The sequence below is a fragment of the Staurois parvus genome, unplaced genomic scaffold, assembly GCF_062004578.1.
Source record: "Staurois parvus isolate SC_StPar_1 unplaced genomic scaffold, SC_StPar_1.0 ptg000019l, whole genome shotgun sequence".
Taxonomy (NCBI): domain Eukaryota; kingdom Metazoa; phylum Chordata; class Amphibia; order Anura; family Ranidae; genus Staurois; species Staurois parvus.
Genome location: NW_028317815.1, coordinates 4,028,449 through 4,053,128, shown reverse-complemented (window position 1 = coordinate 4,053,128; position 24,680 = coordinate 4,028,449). Strand labels below are relative to the sequence as shown.

Here is a 24,680-nt window from a genome sequence, read left to right as displayed (position 1 = left end):
GATTTCGGCTTAATCCAAAGCATAGAGTGTTGTTGCTGCCCAACATAAAAAAAACCCTGACTCGGACTTGTTGGCTAAACCTGACCTTGCCCGCACGGAACCTGATTTATGTCTCACTACTTTGGCAGAGAAACAGTTACGATGGGCAAACCACAAATTTTTCACGTGGCGGGATAGATCAGGCTTCCTGCTGGCACGTAAACTATCTCCCCGGCATTCTCATATAGCTCTCCCTAAAATTAGATTATCGACTGGTCACATGTCCCAAGAACCTTGAAAAATTCTTAAAGAATATAATTCCTTTTATACTGACCTTTATCGTCAACCCCGAGAAAACGCCTCCCCATCTATTGATCATTTTTTTACATCTTTGACTCTCCCATCTCTCCAGGAGGCTCATAGAGACCTCATGGACCAACCTATCACTAGTGAAAAAATCCAGCAAGTTGTTAAAACTTTAGCTCTTCATAAATCACCAGGACCTGATGGTCTTCTCCATAAATATTATAAAACCTTTTCAGATCTATTGGTTCAACATTGTATTCCCAGAAAAAAAACATAGTGGTTTGGGACTCCCCCAACCTCTTGACCTATTTCCATGCGGCCCAGATAATGCAGCTCTCCTACACTACAGCCAAGGGTCCTTAACCCCAATGGGTTAGTATTGAAGCCCTTTCGTCATCCTTACGCTATCGGCTCTCTTATGTGGCTTCCCAATCGACTGCGTCCTCCCATTTTATGCCCTACATTATCTTATTCTTTAACAATACGGGACAGCCTTCGCATCCGTAAATTCCTTATATTCCCTCCATACACATTTAGCTCCTGTTTTTTGTAATCCTGAATTTATACCTGGGCTTGGCACGTCTTTATTTCAGTGGTGGATCAGTAAGGGCTTTATACGTATCGGGGACAATTTAGATGGGGATCGCCTATATTCTTCACCATATGTTCGAGATAAGCACCAACTACCCCCTAGTGAAATCTTTCGATATAATCAAATTGTGTCCTTTATCCAATCCAAACATAAAGCGGAGTTCCACTCACTCTGTAAAAAAATAAAAGTCAGCAGCTACAAAAACTGTAGCTGCTGACTTTAAAAAATAGCCACTCACCTGTCCCACGATCCAGCGTTGCCCCCGCCGCAGCCCGTTTCACCAGCCGTCCTGTATTCCAGGCACCGGAATCTTCAGTGTGGGCATCCAGCTGTGACAACTTGCGGCTTCACAGCCGGGTGCCCAATGCGCATGCGTGAGTAGCGCTGCGCTTCCTTAATGGACCTGTTGTCTTCGGAAGACCTGTCATGTGTCCCACAAGACTTTGGGAAGGGAGGGTAGGAGGACAACTTCCGTTTCTGATTGCCTAGGTGATCGCATCGGAAGTGGGTACCTGTCAAATTCGGGTATTCGCCCCCCCCCCCACGCTCCCCAAAGGTGCCAATCCTTAATGGGGAGCGGGGGACCAATCTTTAAAGTGGAACTTCCCCTTTTGGGTGGAACTCCGCTTTAAACCATTAACGGAACCTTTAATATTCACCACTTTCGAACTCTCATCGAGTTTATGGTATACTGAAAGGTTGATTATCTACTATATATACACTTCCCTTATTGATCCAACAACCAAGCTTCCTTATATGATGCAGTGGGAATGGGACTTGCATGTCGCCTTAGAACTGATCGACAAGATACGGCTTATGCATAGTCCAAAATTTCTATTGATACTACACTTATTGAATCTAGTTATAAAACACTCCTGTGCTGGTACCTGGTCCCTACACGCCTTGCGAAAATGTACTCTACCACGTCACCGTCCTGTTTCCGGCACTGTAGGCAGGAGGGAACTATGTGCCATATTTGGTGGCAATGTCCTGTGGTAATTAGATTTTGGATTTGTATATTTAATTTTATTTATACATTGACTGGAGTGAATAATCATAGGTCCCCGCATAACTTTTTGACAAGTTACCCTCGGGTATCTCCAAGAAATCGGTCAAACGGATTCTTTACTTTCTCCCGGCTGCTAGAATTACGTTAGCTAAAAGTTGGAAGTGATCTGTGATACCACTTGATTATGTCAAAAATAAACTTCATTGGATAATGATTAATGTCAAGTTCACTTGTATTCTTAATAATACTGTCTCAAAGTTCAACAGTACTTGGGATCCATGGATTCACTACCTCTCCATTCCTTAATGGGTTCGTGGCTGACCCTCCTTTACTTCCTTTTTTTCTGCTCTTTTTCTTTCTTCTTTATTTTTATTTACATTTTTTGATTCCGACAATTTAAATTTGCTATATTATGTGCTGGTGTCTGACTACAGGTTGATTATGCTTATAGTTATTTGTTATTCATTGTGCACTTTGCATTTGATTCCTGTTTATTGTTGCGGTTTTGTTTTCTTAGGGCTCATGTACACTGCAACTGATAAACTCACGTTTAGGAGCTGTTCAGTGTTTTTTTCAGCAGCCCCTGAACTCACCCTAATGTTTTCTTATGTGTCCATGTACACATCTTCGTTTACAGTCCTTTACAGGCATTTGAGTTTACAGTCGTTTTCTTGAACGCAGAAAACTTGGGTTCAGCAGTCGATTGTATCAGCGTTTCAAACACAAAACGCTTGTAAATGCGGCTAAATGCGGAAAATCGCGTTTATAAGACTTTGAAATTTTTTTTAACTCTTCCAGTTCCCGGTGCTTTCCAGAGCCTTTTTTCATCATGAAAAATGCATGCAAAGCATTTTCTAGGTACTCAAATGGACAAAACACTGAAAACAGGATGTTCCGGACCAAGCTTGTCACACATTGTAATGACCAATTAACACCTCAGACCTCGCCCACCCTTGGAAACAAAAGATATGTTAACCTCCCTAGCGGTCTGATTATGTCAGTATTTCTGTGCTCAAAAAAGTTTTTTTTTGTGCATGGAAATATGTCGTTTTTATTGTAGGCCTGCAATATACAGGAATAACTCACTGAAATCTGTCCGAAAAAGAGTCTAGTAAACATCCCGGGTATGATAAAATTTGAAACACAAAATCATAAATTATAATTTAATAATCATAAAAAATAATATAATAATAAATTGAATTCAATAATGTAATCAAACTAAAAACACTGAAATTTGAAATATAGCGCCAAGTTCGCACATCACTGAGCTTAGTCGCAAAATCATTTTCAGTGTCTGATGACGAATTTCCCCACAAATCATTATCACTCAATTCTGCAAGTGGTTCTAATTTACTATCGCTGTTCTCTAGCTCAGCGTTTTTCAACCACTGTGCCGTGGCACACTAGTGTGCCGTGAGATATTGTCTGGTGTGCCGTGGGAAAAATTGCAATTTCATCCGTAACATGTGGCCTCGGCTCACAAATAGACCAATCATTAGAACAGCAATGGGCAAACTACGGCCCGGCGGACCTTTTAATCCGGCCCGCGGAGCGTGATACTGTCAGGATGATCTGTCCCCCTCAACGTATCTGCGATCGGCTGCTAATACCTGAAACTGGCACATGCGCAGATACGTCGAGGGGGACAGATCCTCATAGGAGACAGTTTTTCATGCTACACCGGAACGGCGAGAGGAACGCGCGGAGCAAAGGTAAGTGAATTGACACAGGGGGGGCTTGGGGACTTAATATGGGGGATGAATTACTATGGGGGATGAATTACTATAGGGGGGATGAATTACTATGGGGGATGAATTACTATATGGGGGATTAATTACTATATGGGGGATGAATTACTATATGGGGGGTGAATTACTATGGGGGATGAATTACTATGGGGGATGAATTACTATATGGGGGATGAATTACTATGGGGGATGAATTACTACATGGGGGATTAATTACTATGGGGGATGAATTACTATGGGGGATGAATTACTATGGGGGATGAATTACTATATGGGGGATGAATTACTATGGGGGATGAATTACTATATGGGGGATTAATTACTATATGGGGGATTAATTACTATGGGGGATGAATTACTATGGGGGATGAATTACTATATGGGGGATGAATTACTATGGGGGATGAATTACTATATGGGGGATTAATTACTATGCTTACTATGGGGGAATATTACTATACTTACTATGGATGACACATACACATCATTCATCTACTCTTGGTCCGGCCCCCGGGTCCAATATATGAACCCATTGCGGCCCTCAAGTCAAAAAGTTTTTCAATAAATTTTTTTAACATTTTCTAATGGTGGTGTGCCTCGTGATTTTTTTCATGAAAAAAGTGTGCCTTTGCACAAAAAAGGTTGAAAAACACTGCTCTAGCTGATCTAAAACCGCTTTTGACCTAAAGGGACGCTTTTTGGACGCCATGGACGTTTCTCAGTTTTCAGGCAGAAAGAACGGTAAAAATGCAGGCAGGGCACAGGACAAAGCAGTAGGGACAAAATGTATGTGAAATGCATTGAGACAGTAATGTTTTACTATGTGATTTTAGTGTATTTAGTGAATGTCACTTTTTGACTTTTTCTTAATTTCCCGCCGGTTACGTCCCCTGTACGTCCCGATGTCGCAGGGAACGGAACCCTGAAGACAGATGCTGGCATCGGCAGGAGGAGATGGCCGGGAACGCTGCAGGGGGACATCGCGGGAGCGAAGGACAAGGTAAGTGCAGAAGGGATCCCGGAGCAACGCTGCAAGATATTCCAGAGTGTAGTTTGGGGCTACCGCTTGTGGTGCTGAAACTTTACCCCGAGCTATACTCGGGAATACCTCCAGGGAGGTTAATGACCATTCACACCTCAAATTCCTCACGAAGACCCCCTGCCAGGTTGCCTTAATGACTCACTCCACCAGATACCTTTCCCACCCCTTGGAAACAAAAGAAATGTTAATGAACAACTCACACCTAGGCTAATCTCAACATATACTATTCTCTCTGCTTCTACTCTCTGTATTTCTCTGAAACAGTCTGAAATAGTTAATAAATTTACCACTTTTCAGAGCATTCTGGGCATTTGGGAGGTTCTCCTGTGCTTATCTTTAAAAAAACACTTCTAAACGCAAACACGCATAAACGTGTTATGCAAACGCGGCTAAACACGTTTTATTAACCTACATTTTCCAGCAGTCAGTTTCCATCGTTCAGAAGTGTCCTGTGTACATGGGGCATTAGTCTGTAGACTACACCAGAGGGCCTGGCTGATCCTGCACCTATTTGTTCAGTCCGATTCGCTCATTCCTTTATTTAATACCGGTGTCATTTATTTTCTGGAGATTTTTGACTTTCCTACTTATTAATTTTGTAACTCTATATGTTGTTTCTTTTAATAAAAACATTGAAATATTAACAATGTAATGTAATCTAGATATCAATCATTTGTAAACTTCAAACTAATGCAGAAATTTTGTGAAGGGAAAAAATATTCTAGAGAGACTTTGCATGTCTTTCAGCTAAAACCTCTTTCACCGCAACTCCTAGCTATTTTTTACAGTGTACATTGCGGTGCATGCACAGTGCAGTGTATACTCCCAATATCTGGCAGAGGCAGAGAATGAAGCCAGGTGTGTGTTACATCATCAGTGGCTGCCCAATGGCCAAAAGTGATTGATGGGAATCTAGAAGACCACCAGCAGATGATGGAGGCAGCACTGGAGTAGAACAAACAGTCAGGTGAGTCTGCAATAATGTGTAGGTATGCTATATGGCAAGAACAGCAGAACATCAGTACTGTTTTATGAAGAAATTAACATACAAAAGTCCTCCTCCATATCCGCCATGATATTTTGTAATTTTGGTACCAGTTTTACATTTTGGTTGTCACATTAAAGCAGTACCTCCCCATCCACCTAACACCCTTAGGCTAAGTTTAGATGTGCATCTAAACCTGCTCCGATGTGACACCTCTTGTTTTTAACTCCATTGTGCTGAAAAAAACATGCTGCAATGGTTGCAGGGCATTGGTGGTGCTTCCCCATTCACTTGAATGGGTCACATTTAGTGGGCTTGCTACCCATTGGTTGCACTATATTGGATAGTTTTTTTCCACATGCACAAAGCATCACAACTGCAGCATGTAATCAACCGCTTTCACTGCCATAGCAGCTTAAGCAGGGGCAGTTGGGAGGTCCAAAAAAACACGGCTTAACCGCATGTTTTTAATGACCTCAACCGCTAGTCTAAACAAGGCCTTACACACTTCTCCCCCTCTCACAACTGGATTTTTTTTACTCCCCCTTTTTTGAGGAGGGCATTTCCCTGATGAAATCATAGGGGGTTGTTTACTAAAACTGGAAAGTGCAAAATCTGGTGCAGCTTCCAGGTTTTATTGCCAAAGCATGAAAGTATGGCATGGGTTTTTGTTTTTTTTTTAAATCACACTTACCTAGGTAGATGCAGAATCTGTCCCCCACCACCTCCAAGTGTGAGAACTCAGTAATCACATAACCTCCGAGTTCTCACAGCCACTCTGAGCAGAGAGCAGAGACTGTCCCTCCCCATGCTCACTGGAGCGCTGGATTGTGCAGGGGGAAGGGAGCATCAGGCTCACAGCAGCTCGCTGAGACACTGAGCCAGGTGCTGCTACAGACTCTGGAGTTGATCCCGACTTTAAAATCATGATCTTCCTATAGCCTGGACCAGCTGAGTGACATCAGCTGACAGCGGGCTTCAGCCCAGAGCTCCGAAACAGCAGTAAATCATAAGGTGGAACTAAAACAATTGATTTAACGGTTTCAAAAACAGTTACATTCCTGGAATGGCAGGATTGCTAGCTGTCGCATTTGCTTGTGTCCTCAAACTGTCAAACCATCAAATGTCTGGTATTTCTGGTTTGGCAGTTGCAGATCAAACAGAAGCAGCTTCTGTAGCTGGATAGGAGAGCTTAATTTCACTTTTAAGTGGAACTTTAATCAGAAAATTAAGTCCTGCTAGATCAGTTCAGGCTGGCCCCTTTTGCAGGTAAAAAATTACAAATAAGTGTCTATACTGTTTAACATCCAGTAATACACTCTGCTAATGCTCTGTTGCTGTCCATTTTTAGGGTCTGCTGCGATTGTAGAGGCCAATCTGCAGGGCTCATTCACACCATGGTGCAGAGATGTCAGTTTTTCTGCACATGTTCTGCAAAGGCACAACAAAATCATTTTTTTTCTATGTGCCCTGTTCACACCACAACACAAGTATCACATGCAGATTTTTTTCTGTGCAGGAATCTGCAATGAGTTTAAAACTCATTGAAGCATGCATGAAAACTGATGTCTCTGCAAGTGAAATCTGAGTGTCAGTTTCCATCAGTTTTCATGCAAGTATGGTGTGAAGGCGCCCTAAAGAATAAAACGGAACTATTCGATACGATTTAACAGTTTCAAAATACAGTTACATTCCCGGCATGCTAGGAATGTCAACTGTCACATTTGCTTGTTTTGTCAACCAAACTGTCAAACCATGATTGGTTATAACTGATCTCATGTGCAGCACCATGGCAGTGGCAGTTCAAACAGATGGCAGCTTCCTTGGCTGAAAAGGATAGGAGGGTTTAGTTCTGCTTATGGCTCTGGGCCTTCAACAAAAAGAAAGCCTCCAGAAAGAAGAAACAAGAGCAATGCTGGAGGCAATTTACAGCACACACTAATTTTGGTAGCATAATTATTCATGTGGAATGTGTGTTCCTTGTTAAACAACATTATTTATCAAGTTGTTATGGGTAAAGTTCCAATTTAAGGCCGTCAGCAGCAGATTGGCCTCTACAGATTCAGCAGTGCCTAAAAATGGAGAGCAACTGAGCACGTGCAGAGCAGGGTGAGACAGTGTATTATTGGACACAGTATAGACACTTATTTTTAATGTTTTACATAGCTATCCCTGCAAAAGTGGCCAGCATGAAGTGATCTAGCAGGACTTAATTGTCTGACTAAAGTTCCACTTTAATTGAACAAGCTGAAGTTAGAAGCTGACTGGCCACCATGCACAGCTGCACCAGAATCTGAGTGCTCCAGTTTTAGTAAATTTCCCCCCGCATTGTCCCTTGGCTCCCCTCATCATATTTCCATCTTTGACAGCATCGGGTCACAGAGGAATTGTTTCTCAGGCTTTGTAATCACAAGATGTGGATAGTGTAGGAGGCTGAGCAACACCATGAGAGGAATGGGTGCTGGACAACTGGAACGCAGACATCAAACATGGTGCTATGCATTTATGAAGGTATGAATGTCCTATTGCTGTTTAAAGGCCAAGACCACCTTTTATGCCAGATTACACCCATATTTAGGATGTAACATGATGGCAAGCTACCTGTACCCCAACTAGCCCCACCCTAATGGGATCACGCGGTTCTTCTCCCTGCCACGTTTTACAATTTACATGGCTCTGCGTACAGATTGGTGGATGGATAAACTACAAGTCCCATCTGTCATCGTGTAGGGCAGTGGTCTCAAAACTCTGGCCTTTTGCCTGCCTTTATCTGGCCCTTTGGGCACTATTCCTCACACTTATACAACACATTATTCTGCCAACTGATACCAACAATGGGGTACCATTTCTCCCACTAACACCAATAATAGGGCACTATTCCTTCCAATGATAGGGCACCAGTCCTCCCAATGACACCAATAATGGGGCAATATTCCTCCCAATGACACCAATAATGGGACACTATTCCTCCCAATGACACCAATAATGGGGCACTATTCCTCCCAATGACACCAATAATGGGGCACCATTCCTCCCAATGACACCAATAATGGGGCACTATTCCTCCCAATGACACCAATAATGGGGCACTATTCCTCCCAATGACACCAATAATGGGGCACTATTCCTCCCAATGACACCAATAATGGGGCACTATTCCTCCCAATGACACCAATAATGGGGCACTATTCCTCCCAATGACACCAAGAATAGGGCACTATTCATCCCAATGACAACAAGAATGGGGCACTATTCCTCTCAATGACACCAAGAATGGGGCACTATTCCTCTCAATGACACCAAGAATGGGGCACTATTCCTGTCAATGACACCAAGAATGGGGCACTATTCCTTCCAATGACACCATAAATGGGGCAATATTCCTGCCAATGACACCACCAATAATGGGGCACTATTCCTCTCAATGACACCAAGAATGGGGCACCATTCCTCCCAATGACACCACATAAATGGGGCACTATTCCTCCCACTGACACCATAAATGGGGCAATATTCCTGCCAATGACACCACCAATAATGGGGCACTATTCCTCCACCTAATGCCAAACATGGAGATGTTTATTCCAATGATACCAGGCCATTTTCCACTATTTCTGGCCACAGTCACCCCCCCCCCCCAGTCTGAAATACAATAAACTGGCCCTTTATTTAGAAGGTGTGGAGACCCCTGGTGTAGAGGAACCAGCAGTGATCAATGGAACACAAGTGTGGTGATAACAGACGGGAGACCCAGTGCTGGAGGAAGAGTCTGCAGGAGCCTGTGCACTGCATCCCAATCCAATGATCACAGCTGTTACCCTTTGCCATCTGTAAGGCTTCATTCACACCAAGATGAGTGTTTTTCAGGCCATTTTTCAAGCGTTTTCTTCAGGTGTCTTTGAGCGTTTTTTGAGCAGATTTGCAGATATTATAGGCATTTTTTCAAGTGTTTTTTATTTAGGGTTTTTTTTTTGCTGTGGCCAATAGAAATAGCTGCTGTTTGAGCTGAAACCGCCTGAAAAAACACTTTAAAAAGTGCTCACACTGTTCAGCCATTTTCCATTCAAGTCTATGGGGATAAAATGCTCAGATCTGCCTGAAAAGTAGTGCGCGTACTTCTGTGAGTGACAGGCGTTTTGCTACAGGCGACAGAGCGCTCAAGTGTGAACAGGAGCCATTGATAATAATGGGATTTTACTTATTGAGCATTTTTGAGCATCGAGCTGAAAACACTCAAGTGTGAGTGGGGTCTAATGCACAAATCTATAATAAATGGCCAATTTTTCTGCAAGTAAGAGTGCAGTTATATTATGTAAAAGGTGGATTATGCCTTTCACCTGCATGTATTAAATCTAGAGGGAAGATCCATCAAGCCCCAGGCTGGGAGGAGTGAGTACATCCCTCTGCTGGCATGTCTGCAGGACGGTTTGTATAGTGACACTGCAGTAACATGACAGCTGAAGTCTTCCATACAAGGACGGTCAGCTGATGATGGATTCTAAGCAGAACAGAGGAGTGTGTGATGGAGGAAGATGCTCAGTGTAGATACCTCTGTACAGGGAGCGGTGACGGGTGCAGGACACACATATATGACGCTTCCCGCTCTCCCTCCTCCAGCACCATCTTATCCCCGGCTTCCCTTCATCTATAACCGCCGCCTTCCATACACTTCCGCCATCCGCTGCTCACATCTCCACAACACAGCCCCATAGGCCGCTCTGGACCAGCTGACCAGGGTCGCGGTCATGTGATGGAAGTCAGCGGGCGGAGCTTACAACGGAGGGGAACGCTGGATAAGCGGTGCTGCGTGTGTGGCGTCGTGTATAGTGATAGTAGGGGATGCTTCTAGTTGCCCTCCATGTTTCTGGTGTAGAGTAAGGTAAGGCAAGTTAACTTGTAGAGCGGCTGACATTCACTTGAATTGCTGCTGAGTAAAATAATATGAGCACAATTGCTGCTCTAAGTGCACTGCATAGTGTTTATCCATAGAGGTGTGGATTTATACCGCCACCTGCAGGAGGAGGTTGCTAGGTACACTAAAAGGCAGCTTAACCACCTGTCTACCAGGCACTTTCACCCCCTTCCTGCCCAGGCCAGCTTTCAGCTCTGTCGAACTTTGACAATTTCGCAGTCATGCAACACTACCCATATGAAAAGTTTATCTTTTTTTCACACAAATAGAGCTTTGGTTTTATGGGATTTAATCGCTGCTGGGTGTGTTTATTTTTTGCACTATAAACAAAAAAATAGTAAAAAATTTGAAAAAAAAGTTTTTTGTTTCTATTATAATATTTTGCAAACAGGTAATTTTTCTCCCTCACTGATGTGCATTGATGAGGCTGGAATGATAGGTGGCATGGATAGGAAGCACTGATTGGCATTTATAGGATGCACTGATGAGGTCACACTGGTGGGCATTGATGAGGAGGCACTGATATGCAGCAATGATGGTCACTGATAGGCGACAATGACTGATGGCACTGACTGGCAGCACTGATGAGGTGACATAGATAGGAAGCACTGAAGGGCATTCATAGGCTGCACCAGGGGCGGACTTACCATTTGGAAACTCGGGCACTGCCCGAGGGCCCGGGGTCAGTAGGGGGCCCCATGAGATGCCCCTGGTACCTTTTTCATAGGCTTTTTTGAGTTTGGGCAAGGACACAGGGGCCCCATGATCCCCTATTGCCCAGGGGTCCCATGAGTTGTCAGTCCGCCCCTGGGCTGCACTGATGAGGTAACACTGGTGGGCATTGATGAGGAGGCACTGATATGCAGCAATGAAGGTCACTGATAGCTGACAATGACTGACTAGCAGCACTGATGGGCGCTGATGAGGTGGCATGGATAGGAAGCACTGAGGTGGTACGGGTAGGCAGCACTGGTGGACGTTCATAGGCTGCACTGATGAGGCAGCACTGGTGGGCATTGATGAGGAGGCACGGATGCTGCTGCACTGATATGCAGCAATGATGGTCACTGATAGGCGACAATGACTGACTGGCAGCACTGATGGGCACTGATGAGGTGGCATGGATAGGAAGCACTGATGAGGTGGCACGGGTAGGCAGCACTGATGGGCATTCATAGGCTGCAATGATGAGGTGGCACTGGTGGGCATTGATGAGGAGGCACAGATGATGCACTGATATGCAGCAATGATGGTCACTGATAGGTTACAATGACTAACAGCACTGATGGACGATACTGCAGGGCACTGATCATCAGTGCCGATCTGCTCTGTGACACCTGCCGGTTATCGGCAGTACTTTCCTCATGCTGTCTGACAGCGTGAGGAAAGTGCTGCCAATAACCGGCAACTGTATTTACTCCGTGATCTGCTGTGTCATTGGACAAAGCTGATCACGTGGTAAAAGGCCAATCGGATTGGCCTTTTACCTCATCATGGAGATCGCCGGGTGCACTCCGCTGGGGGAGGGCGCGGTCTGGGAGGACGTCATATGACACCCTCCCAGAACTGGACAACCGCTCTGTAGTTGTCATTCAGCTATAGCGCAGTTGGCAAGTGGTTAAAGGATAAGTTCACCGTTTGGACAAAAATAGTAAATGCACATTTTTTTTGCTGGTAAAGAAGTGTGCATTTATTATTTTTGCCAAAGGAGCCTGGAAAGCATTGCAACAGCGATCAGTAGATTGCTGATGCCATGCAGGTCTCCTGCTGACCTGTCAGAATATGTGCGGGATGTACAAGCAAGCAGATATACTGACAGGAAGCTTCAATGAAATACCATGGTGCTCCACAGCACAGTGGTAGTTCATTGAAAACCACAAGCCTACAGCCGCTAAGGCTGCCAGGATTTGCAGTTCATTCATTCACAGAAGTCCATGAATGACGCAGCCGAGTGGGTAAAGACTTTGGCAGATAATATGGGGAGACTTCTCCCCCCACTATCTGTCAGAGGGAGGAGGGGCGGCGGGCGTGGCTGCAGCTATGGGAACATGTTACATGTTCCACCCTAAAAACGGGTGGAAGATGTAACATGTTCCAAAGGTGAACCTATCCTTTAAGAAGCAGCTACCAAATGGCAGTTAAAGGGTAACTCCACTTTCATGTGAAAAAGAATGAGCAAATAGAAAAAAATATAGTGTATATACAATTGTGCCTCAAGTCGTTATGTAATTGAATGTTATTAAAAATGACCTTTCTTTTTCAGTCTGCAGCTTTGAAATTTCTAAATTTCTGTAAAATGCAATATGGCTACCTGGAGGTGTGTGTTTGCTCCCAAGCCTTGCTCTGCGTGTCTATAAGACACACAGAGTACGGCTCAGCCCTGCTCCATCCTCATTCGCTGTGATGGACAATGGCTCCCACTGCTATGTCTTAGCCAATGAGGAGAGAGAGACCTCAAAGAGCCACTGCTCGCATGCATAGCACTGTATTGAGATAAGGCTCAGATAGGTATTAGTGGGGGCTGAGGGTGGAGCAGCTTATAGAAGGTTTTTTTTTTTTTTTTTTTACCTTCAGGCATAAAAAAACGTAAAAAACCTTCAGCTTTTACAACCACTTCAGAGCTCCATTCACACTTGCGCGACTTCAGAAATCGTGAGACGATTGATGTGAATTGGGATGAGTACAACTTTGGCTTTGACCAAGGATGATTGTTTCTGCTGTACAAAGTCACACACACGTCGCATGTATATCATTTGGGTGCGACTTTCATGTGACTTTGGAGGGTTTTCATCGAGGTCTATGGCCCTCAAGCCATTAGAAAGTTGGACCGAAGTAGTGCAGGAACTACTTTCAAATCACTGCAACTTGAAGTCACACAGATATGAATGGTACTCATTGGGAAATATGGGGTGTGACTTGTCATGCGACTTTGGACCCCAGAGTCGCATGACAAGACGCACAAGTGTGAATGGGCTCTAAATCCTTTTCTCATGGGCATTTCATGTTCCGTTTTTCATCAGTTTCAGTCAGTTTTCAGCAAATCATTTCTAGCGGCTTGTGAATGTGAAAGTATAATCATCCGTTTACATCTATGTTTAGGTCCATATTTTTAAAATTGAACAAAGCTGCATCCTTTTTCATTTAGACCGATCTGAAAGGTTATATCACCGTTCTGTTTATGTCTGCTTTTACGCAAGTGACATTCTTTGTTTACACTTTGTTTTTTTGTAAAAAAATAAAATAAATAAATAAATGAATAAAAGGATGTAAACAGAACTGGATGCAAACCGATGTAAACTGAACTGAAGAGGGATGTGTAAACTGATGTAACCTGGATCCACATTCATCAGTTTTTTCTAAGCAAAAAGCCTGACTGAACTGATGACACTAATGTGAAAGGACCCTTCGGCCCGTTCACACCTGAATCACACTGAAACACAGTCTGCGTTCCTGTGCTATTTAGTGCAGTGCAATTTTCAGCCCATTCATTTGAATGAATGACACTGGATTGCACCAAAAGTAGTGCATGCATTACTTTTAAACAACACGCTGCACCAGATGACATGATACAGCAGGACCATGGGATCCAGTGCAAACAAGCACACCGCATTTGCAAGCGACATTTGGTGTGTCGCTAGTATTTATATTTCAATGCCCTATTCAAAATGCACACGTTCCTGTAGAGATGACTGTGTATATAAGTGGGCGCTGTAGCGACCACCAGCTGGAACTGTAGATAGGGTGAGAGAATGTCACCAGCCCACCAGTTTTGCTGCAGAAGTGAAAAACACTTCATATCAATAACATATATGTGCTTAAACACTCAATTTTTGGCAAACTTTATTAACCACTTGCCTACCGGCCACTTTTACCCTCTTCGTGCCCAGGCCAGCTTTCAGCGCTTTCACACTTTGAATGACAATTGCACGGTCATGCAACATTGTACCCATATGAAATTGTAATAATTTTTTTCACACAAATAGAGCTTTCTTTTGGTGGTATTTGTAATTCAATGGTATTTCTTAAATTTTAACATAGAAAACATATATGCATAAGGAATGCCCACGCAGGGGCATGGTACATTTTGTGAAAACAGACGTATAAAAAAACTAAGACAATAGACCAAAAACCAAAGGTCAGGTGTAGACTGACATCACAGTAATAACATATTACACTATATAGCCACAGGCAATAGGCAGCTGAGAGGGTCCCTGCTGTAACTGCGGGACACCTACATGGTCCATCCAGAAACGTATGAGTCCGCTGCCTGCAATTCAGACAAAACCAGGTAAAAAAAAAATAAAGCGGTTGGAGGAAAATAAGATGAAGAAAGAGACAACTGAAGAAAAAAGATGCACAGACACTACAAGAAGAGAAGAGAAGCAGAAACAGGGATTTGGAAGCGTCAGGACCAACAGTCAGCACAGGCCAAGCTGCCGGCGGAAATGTGGGAAAGGCATACATCAGTGATGGTTCCTACATTTTAAGAAATTTACACTGAGAATCATTGCGGATACTTGACATCTGTTTGTTAATCATCAAAGCGGTCATACAATCTTGCACTCCCTGAAGGGGGACTGACGCTCTCTTACAGGCTTGGGCTATTCTTTTAGTGGCCAACAAAAACAGATAGGAGGCCAACTTCTGCTGGTGGGCAAACAAGCCCGGTATGGGGCAATGAAGCAAGGCATACTTGGCCTCCCTGCTTATGGTAAGGTGGAACAAGGTATAGAGAAGGCCAAATATGTGGGACCAAAAGCGGACTAATTTAGGGCATGACTAACATATGTGTAAAACATTACCTCAATGACCACAACCATTAAAGCAGCGGTCACTATAGGATGGGTTTGCATGGGTAATATGGGCCGGAACCCAGTACCAATGAAACATCACCTTATATGCTGCCTCCAACATGGCTGTATTCAATGAGCATTTAGCCACAGAAGACCAGGCCCCACACCAGTCCTCCAAATCTGTGGCACCTGCCAAGTCTCCCATTGCAGAACATACAAAAGTGAGGTATGAACAGGGCGTCTATTCAAAGAGGCATAAAGGGTTGATATAAGACCCGGAGAATCGGGGCGATGTTGACAAATCTGCTCAAGGCGGACCTCTGGAATGGGTAGGTGGAAGTTCTGCGTAATAAAGTCAGCCAATGCCGCAGTTGGAGATAACGAAAGAACTCCGATAGAGGAATAGCTTGAGACTCCTGAAGGGAGTTCCAAGTGGGAAAGGGCCTAGAGGTCAGAAAATGCCAAACATGGGAGAATCCATTGGTCACCCATCAGGAGAATGCCTGTGGTTGGTCAAAACCCAGCGGAAAAAGAGGATTAGCAGTAATCGGGAGTAAAGGCAAGAAGGATGATATCAGGCCACCAGAATATCGTATAGAATCCCACACTTGTAAGCTATGAAGCATAAGCGGACTTAAAGCAGCCGGGCGCAAAATAGAAAGAAGCCAAAGAAGCATAGATGTAGCAATGGGGGGCACAGTTAGGCAGTTCTGAAAGAACTCAGAGAGGAACGTCAGTGGAGGCATGAAGCAGGGACAGTGGGGAGATCTGGCTGGCTTGGTAGTATTTTGCCATATTGGGAACCCCAAGACCCCCTGCAATCTATGTACAAAGAGGGTAGCTCTGGAGACCCTGGGGCGTTTATCGGCCCAAATTAATTGCATGATTTTAGCCTGAATTAACCAGAGGAAATGCGGTGGAACCCGCACTGGTAGGGTACGATAATATAATAGTTTGGGTAAAATTGTAATTTTCACTGAGTGGATACGACCTATCCAAGACAAGTGTGGAAACTGCCAGGATTGCATGAGGGAACACGAAGCAGAGGGTAGTAGTTCATAGTGAATAGAGAGGAATAGGAGGGAGTCAGGTGAATGCCCAGATACTCACGAGAGGAGAAGGCCCATTTGAAAGGGAGCTGGGATTGTAGGCGATTGAATAGGTCCGGTGCCAAAGTAATATTGAGAGCAACAGTCTTGTCCAAATTAATGCAGAGACCTGATATCGAGGAGAAATGAACAAGTACTTTTTGTAAATTAGGGAGAGTAACCAGTGAATTAGTTAAAGTCAATAAGGCGGCGTCCGCAAAAAGATTAAGCTTGAACTCGTGGCCTGCATATGGGATATCTGTTACATTGCGATCTGCATGTAGAGCCATGGCCAGCGGCTCAAGCGCGAGGACAAAAAGCGCCAGGGATAAGGGGCATCCTAAAGAGACTGACAGTTTTGTGTTTTTTCCACTTGCGAATAATTGCACCAACATGCAAATCAGTGCATAATGTGTTAGACATGCATTTCTTTTGAATCGTTGCTATTCTGTCTCTGTGTCTCTCAGTGTTACAATACACCTACCATTCGATTTTTAGACTGATCATTTCTTTGTGTGTGGGCAAACATTCAAAATCAGCAGGGGATCAAATAATTATTTCCTTCACTGTACCACGAAACTAAGGGCAGGAAAAAAATAGGGGAAGGGTACATTGTAAGGGAAGAGTCAGTACATAGGGAAAGAGAGTAAGGCAGAAGGAAGGGGTGGGGAAGGTAAGAGGGGAAAAGGGGTTATGGGGATACACAAAGCTGTCTATCACAGGTCAATAAACAAAACGACAACCTCAATTTGGGAGAAAAAAAAACCCAAAATATCAGAGATTACAACTATTATTGATGAAAACAGGTGCATGAGTCTGGGGGGGACAGGCCACACTACAGAACAGCTATCCCCCTGGGAATCCAGCTAAACCTGAACCGGCCCACCTCTAGCCACAGGGACAAAGGCCATAGACAGCAATGGGTAAACAATAACGTACAGCTCAGGTGATTTCCCCCTCCCTCCCCCCCCCAGCGGAAGGCACACAACAGGGCCCCAAAGGGAGCCAGTTGCCGGGGCACCAGGTAAGGGATGCACCAAACCTAATCATCTACAGCCAGGACCCATGAGAAAACCACACATAGATAGGAGGGAAACTTCGGCTTTGAGGACTCTAGGTTATACATACAAACATAAAATCTGAAACATCAAGTCCAGTCAAGAACAGCAGGCCTCCTCCGACCCAGGGAAGACTCGACCAGTGCCAATCGGTTCAAGAAGCCCATGCCAAGGAGCAGTCAAACAGAAGCAATTGGGAATATATCAACCCCTCGGCCGCAGGCAGACCCGCACAGGGGCCAGGACCCATGCAGGCAGAGACCCGAGCATGGCCCATCCATGAACATAAAGTAGGCCTCTGCTAGAAGGGAGAGGAGAGTGAACCGGCAAAACAGAGCCTAAACATAAGATTATAATACAACTGTAAAATGGCCTACCGGCCCAAACTCACAATCCCAGCAATATGTTTAAATGTGGAAGTGCTGCAGAAGAAGTCCGATATTGGTATCAGCCTGGAGAGGAGTGCGCAGGACTAGAACGCAGAGGGGTCTGAGAGAGGGAGGGTTTTTTGGCTGGATACCTTCTCCCAGAGTTGCCCAAGTTGAGAAGAAACCAATTGAGATCCAGAAGGGCGCAGCAGGCTCTGTGCAATGCCGCCTGGTGGTGAAAGGTATAAGGATTCCAGAATAGCTTGTGCTTCCTCTGGAGTGGTGATAGAGTGGCTGCGGCCTTGATAATCACAGGAGAGTTGAAAAGGGAAGCCCCATGCATACTTGATACATCGATTCACCAAAATGGAGTTGGACATCTTCAGCTGGCAGCATTTCTGAAGAGTGATCTGGGAAAGGTCAGAGAAAAGCTGATAGCGATGTCCCTGAAAGCTGAGCTCTGGACGATTTCTGGCTGCCATGAGGAGCGTCTCCTTGGTACGATAATGTATAAATTTGATGATAAAGTCCCTTGGGGGCCCATCAGGCCTTTTCGGTCTCAAGGCCCAGTGTATATGGTCTAACCTGCGCCGGTCTATGGGGATAGCAGGAACCAGCTCCTGAAATAAGGCTGTGGCAATAGAGGTGAGATCCATAACGGTTTCTGGGATACCTCTCAGGCATAGATTGCAGTGGCGAGAGCGGTTCTCGAAGTCCTCAAGCCGTAGTAACATATCTGCTAGCTCCTTCTGGCCAAATCTTGCTTATGATTTTCAATTACTGTAACTGCAGCATCTATCTTCTCCTTGAGGTCATTCGTGTGGTTCCCTAGCTCCCGGAACTCTCTGGTGAGACGCTCTGCAAGCCTAGAGGTAGCAGGGGATAATTAATCCTGTAGCATGGTTTTGAAGCAGATCAGAAGCTCAGCATCCCTCAGGGCCGGAGGGGGGGGTTGGGCAGTAGTGGAGTGTCTGTCACATTGTCTGTGTCAGTGGTAGGATCTGGATCCCCAGCGAGCAAGCAGCGGCGGCAGCTGCTCTAAACTTGAGGCCAGGGCTTCAGGGGAGTCCGTTGGCGGGTAGGCCGCAGATTCTGGCGCAGCCTGCCGAGCACTGGATGTGTGGGAGGCTCCCGTTTTTTTCCCCATTTATGCAGGTGGGCATCAGTGACCAGGGGAGGGTTAGGGGGAAAGTGCAGTGCCCCCCAGGAGGCTGACAGAACGGCCAATGTGTCCGGTGGATGAGGAACGCGATTACCGGGCGGCCACTTTGGATTGCTGCTTGCGAGCGCCCCCTATTTTGGTGGTATTTAACTTTATTAGTACTCCCCCTAGTAGAAATACTGCTACAGGGCAGCAGCGGTGTGCAAAATCACATATATGTGATTTTGCATTTCTATGGTCTAAGAAACCGAAAGCAACAAGCATTTCATCAGTTTGGTGTTGCTGGATATAAACAACGTCATTTTAAAATTGGTAATGGGGTGGAAGAGAACTCTAGAGTCTAGGAGACCCAAATTTCTAAGAAAAGAGTACCTGCTGCTGCTTATGACTATTACAGGGGATATTTACATTCCCTGTGATAACAATAAAATTGATTTAAAAAAATTAAGGGACAGTATAAATAAAGAAAAAAACAAATCACCCTGGAAATTGGCCCAGGAATTCCAGGATAGTAGACTCACCCCCCCCCCCCCCACACCCAAATGATCCCTTTTTGAAAGGTAGACAATCCAAGGTACTTGCTAAGGGCATGGCAAGTATTTTGCAGATCTCATGTTGCCGCATGTTTTTGGAAAATGAAGAAAGAAAATGAAAATATATATATATATATATTTTTAAAAAAACCCTGTGGCAAAAATTATATCTGTAAATTACTGACCATGCCTCTTATCACATTCCTTGGGTTGTCTACTTTCCACAGAGGGGTCATTTGGGAGGGGGGGGGGGTGTTTGTACTATCCCACCATTTCAGGGCCTCCGAAACTGATAAGTAGTGAGGAATTGACATAAGGAAATATGCCCTTTGAAAGCCTGAAGATGGTCATTAGATTTTGGGGGCCTGTATGTGGCTAGGCTGCCAAAAAAGTCTCTCACATGTGGCATTCCCATACTCAGGAGAAGTAGCAGAATGTGTTATTCCACATATATACCCATGGCATGTGTGAGCAATATATCATTTGTGAGCAATATATCATTTAAGTGACAACTTTGTGTAAAAAAAAAAAAAGTTTGTCATTTTCCAAAAATTTGTGGCAAAAAATATAATCCTCCATTGACCCAACATACCCCTCAGCAAATTCCTTGGCGTGTCTACTTTCTAATAAGGGGTAATTTGGGGGTTGTTTGTACTGCCCTGGCATTTTAGCACCTCAAGAAATGTGATAGGCAGTCAGAAAGTGGTGTAGTATGCACAGTGCCTCGAAAAAGTATTCATACCCCTTGAAATTTTCCACACTTTTCACATATTTATTTGTAAAAAAATTTAAAAAACCATTTATCATTTTCCTTCCACTTCACAATTATGTGCCCCTTTGTGTTGGTCTATCACATAAAATCCCAATAAAATACATTTACGTTTTTGGAAGTAACATTCAAAATGTGGAACATTTCAAGGGGTTATGAATACTTTTTCAAGGCACTGTATAAACAATATTTTCAAGCCAAACTTAAGATATACAAATCATAATTTTCTATCAACAAATTGAATAAAACAGCTTGGAAATGTGTAGTTAGTGATTTTTTTTTTTAAGCTATGATTATAGATATTTAACCTCCCATGCAGAGAGTTAATACTTAGGCTGTGCCTAAGAGAGTAATTAGCAAAGGACGGCATGAGGAATTGCCTCAAACTGGCTTTACTAATTGTCCAAACTGTGAGATCCTTGGTTAATATATTGAGGATTTAGGAAAATAATTAAATCAGACAATGACAATTCCTGGGGTTGGTAAATTTTTTCCAGAGAAGTTAACTCTTTTGCTGAGAAAGCCAACCTCTTGTATGATCTTTTGAAAATCAATGAAGAAAATGGATTTAGTCCATGGGGAATGCTTAGCAAAAGCTTTTAAAACTGTGAAAAGGAATTACAAACAGTGCCTGCTCTGGCACAGAGGAGAATCTAAAACCATTTGCTTCATAAGAGCATGCTTTAGAAACCGCAATCCTGCAGTCTTGCTTCATTTGCAAGGTGGAAGCTAGACAATATTGGGCTATTTCTTCAGGATTATAACACCCAGACATTTAGTGGATGTTCACTATGCAATGAGGGCAATTGTACACATTTTGTGATTTAAAGTGTTACTAAACCCAGGACCCTGCATTCACTATATCTGGTCTCCCACAGTACACAGAACATAAAAGTGCAATTATTTTAGTAAATATAAACGGCTAAATAACTTTTCCCATCAGCAGTTATAGCAGTCTTGTGACTTCTATCAGTGCCCAGCAGAGCACTGGTTAAAGCTTGTAGAAGGAGTTTTCATTCTCCCCTATGAGGCTGCAGGACTCCTGACCCTCTGTCTGGACAGTGTTGATTGGCCCTATTCTGATCACTCTCCCAAGAAAAAAAAAAAAGCTCTCTAGCAATATACACTAAATGTGCATATGTGAGTATGTGCAGCTTGCTCCCAAGGCTCTGTTCTATCAGAAGATGGTTTGGGGATAGTAGAGGAAGGGGAGGATCAGAGAAGACAAGATGAAACATCTTTTTTAAACAAGTGTAATTCATATATTATTATCTTTGTATTATAACTTTTTTTATATCTTGTTTGAATAGAAAATTGTGATGTATTTTATATATATCAATCTGTATCTTTGATCTGTTCTATTTATATATACAAAGATAGATCACCCTAGATTTCCGTGTTTCTTTTCTTTTTTGTATCCTCATTTTTAGGGTGGTGACCTCTTGGTGTATATATATTTTTACCTCACTGCTGCACATGTAGCCTCACCACATATATGTGTTTTGTTTTGTTTTTTACCAACACGGAGGATTAACCCCTTAGGTTCCACAGTGAGTATAACAAGCATGATTTACTGCATATACAGACTGATTTGTTGGGGGTTTAGTAACACTTTAAGAAAAAAGTTATAGACTCCAAAAAATCTTGGAGGGGAAAGAACAGAGGAGGGAGGGTTCTACTCCGCTCCTTTGCGACCTGCCTGAGTCGAACTTGCATTTAGAGTCCACAGTTATGGCACTATTCCAAGAACTTGTTCCTACTATACCTGTAGAATGCTTTGAAATAGACCATGTACACTGGGCTCTACAGCTCCGACAACCTGATAGCCCACCCGAGGGACTTAATTGTTAAACTGCACTACTCCTACTCTGAGCAATTGCTCCAAGCTTCTCAAGTTAGAGTCACTTTGTTTTCAGGGACATGACTATCAGCTTTTCACAGATAGAGCCCCATATAGTATTGTAAAACACCATGCTATAAAGCCACAGCTGCAGATCTTTACTGTTCATTAGATCCAATACCGATGGGGGCTGTCACCTGTGACTTGGTGAAGCACCTGGTTCTACTTAGCCCTCACAACAGTGCCCTATGAGCTCTGCAATCCTACAACGCACCCCATTGCATCCCACAATGCACCTCATTCTCCTTTGCCTCTCCCCACAGAAGGAAAGAGCTTGGTATCATTCTCTACTACACTTGGCCGTGTCACTGATGGCTGGAGGTCCCACGCTAATACTACTACTCCATTTCTTCATTCAGATAAGTGTTCTAATCATACTTTCATGTGGCGATGCCTCTTTGACTGTTCTGTGTGTCCAACTGCTAGGGGTCCTCCCTAGCTGTGGGAATGTTTTCATCAAACCTTTGGCTCTAGGGACAACCATGGGATCCCCGTCTTGCCGGCCATGCGTGTCTGCTCAGGCCTTATCAGCTCCTCTTGCAGGGATTCAGTTACAGTTCACAGTGTAGTCTTTTGTATAGTGGTTTGATTATATTTTATTTTGCTTCTTTGATTCTCTGTTTTTTGTAGCCGGACCACTCAAGCCTGTTACTTCCGACTTCAGTGCTTTAGTATGGTTATAATATTAGTGTGCACTACTAGTTCTGTTGACATTATTTATTTTTCCTGAACCACTTTGCCTTGCCTTCACTGGCTTGACACCCAAGGGTGTGCCTTTTTTTTCTATCCCCCAGGCTTTTTTGCTTAATTCTTCCCACCCCCCCTTTTTGTCATATTTGTTTTGTTATCCTTCTTACCCTCCCCCCACCCCTTTTTTTATCCTCAACTTTCTTGTGATGAAAGTACCTCATTTGTCCTAGATCCACCATACAGTGCCCTCTCTAGGACTTAAGCTAGTCAGAGGTCCATCACTTATGCATGTGTTTTTTGCAAGTGTTGTTGCAAAAGGGGAGAGCTGCAGGAGTGGAAACATGTTCTGCCCTAAAAATGGGTGGAACATGTAACATGTTCCCAAAGGTGAACTTATCCTTTAAATGTCTTGCCCTTTAATTTGAAGGGTCTAAACTCCCCTAATTAAAGGATGAAAGCATTTGGGTCTTTGTTGCCCTGAAAGCTGATGTGGTCTGCCTTCAGGGGACACATTACTCATATTTGGCTGAACCCAAATACTTTGTCTTATCTATCCTCAGGTATAGAGTGCTAGTGTGTGTACCAAATACAGAGGAGTATTAGTTGTATTCCATCGCACAGCGCTATTCACATTGCATGCTGAAATTAATGACCCTGAAGGCTGCTACCTCCTTATTGGCTTTCTAAAGGATACCAAGGTCACAATAGTCTCTTCCTATGCACTCAATACCACTCACATTTTTACTGACTTGCTCAGTTAATCAAATCTCACAAATGTGGAACCCTGATCTTGGCTGGAGATTCTGTTTTAGGATTACACCCATATTTAGATAAATCCTCCTTCAATCAGTTGTCCTCCCAGTCTTCCACCTGTTTTAGATCCCTGCTTACTAGGTTCTCATTAGTAAATGTGTGGTGGGAGAAACATCCAGTCCACTGTTATTATACATTTTATTCTTACCCCCACAATTCTTTTTCATGGATAGAGTACATCTTCCATCCTGTGACCTCCTTGCTTCTCCTGATGAATCCCAATATAGCCCCATTACTTGGGTAGATCATTGTATGGTCCTTATTTCTCTCTTGCCCTAATTCCCAAAAAAAAACAATTAATTCCACATGATTGATGAATGAATCCCTTCTGTCTAACTCTGTGTGTTGTCAGGACATACAAATAGTGCTCAAGGAATATATTGCCTTGACTCACACCCCTGACATTTCAGCTACCTCCTTGTGGGAAGCCCACAGGCCTTTAATCTGGGGCACATGCATCCAAATGGCTTCCCATCTTGAACAGAATAAATGCTTATGACAAACAGCTGGAGACAAATTACCAAACCCGACCCACGCATTTCTGTCCACAATTACAGAAAGCTCACCTCAAGCTTGACCTTTTTTTTTTTTTAGCAAAATCCTGAGTAAATTTTGCACAGCTCCATAAATATTTAAATGAAAGCCAATAAGCTGGATACCCTGTTAGAATCTTGCCTTCGTAACTTAGATCAAAAGAGTCTAAAGTTGTCTAAAGACCACTTCATGAGTAATCCCATTAAAATTCTGGGTGAATTTCACATACACCTTTCCAAGCTTTGTGCAAGGTACTTTTACTTCTGAACAAGCTGACTATCTATTAGCAGGCATCTTCTTCCCTACTCTATCCCCAGCTAAAAAGAACCTTCCCAATGAGCCCATTACCTTAGAGGAGGTCTTATTAGTGATTAAACGTGTTTCCATTCATTGAATTTG

General features: G+C 43.6%; 1 protein-coding gene and 1 long non-coding RNA gene across 3 annotated transcripts in view; one reads left to right on the top strand and one right to left on the bottom strand.

Moving 5' to 3' along the window:
* The window catches only part of TUBGCP6 (tubulin gamma complex component 6), a 53,200-nt gene extending 42,834 nt beyond the window's left edge, over positions 1 to 10,366 (bottom strand). The window contains exon 1 of one of the 2 annotated variants that reach the window (XM_089684555.1): positions 10,211 to 10,366. The gene's annotated coding sequence lies outside the window, so the exon portion shown is untranslated. Of the gene's footprint in view, positions 1 to 9,998; positions 10,020 to 10,210 lie in introns of those variants that run through there. The other variant, XM_089684564.1, reaches the window with a different exon arrangement.
* Positions 10,367 to 10,425: 59 nt separating this feature from the next.
* LOC149472855 (uncharacterized) overlaps positions 10,426 to 24,680 on the top strand; it is a 166,108-nt gene continuing 151,853 nt past the window's right edge. The window contains exon 1 of the long non-coding RNA XR_016313820.1: positions 10,426 to 10,540. This is a non-coding gene — a long non-coding RNA (uncharacterized LOC149472855). The remainder of the gene's footprint in view (positions 10,541 to 24,680) is intronic.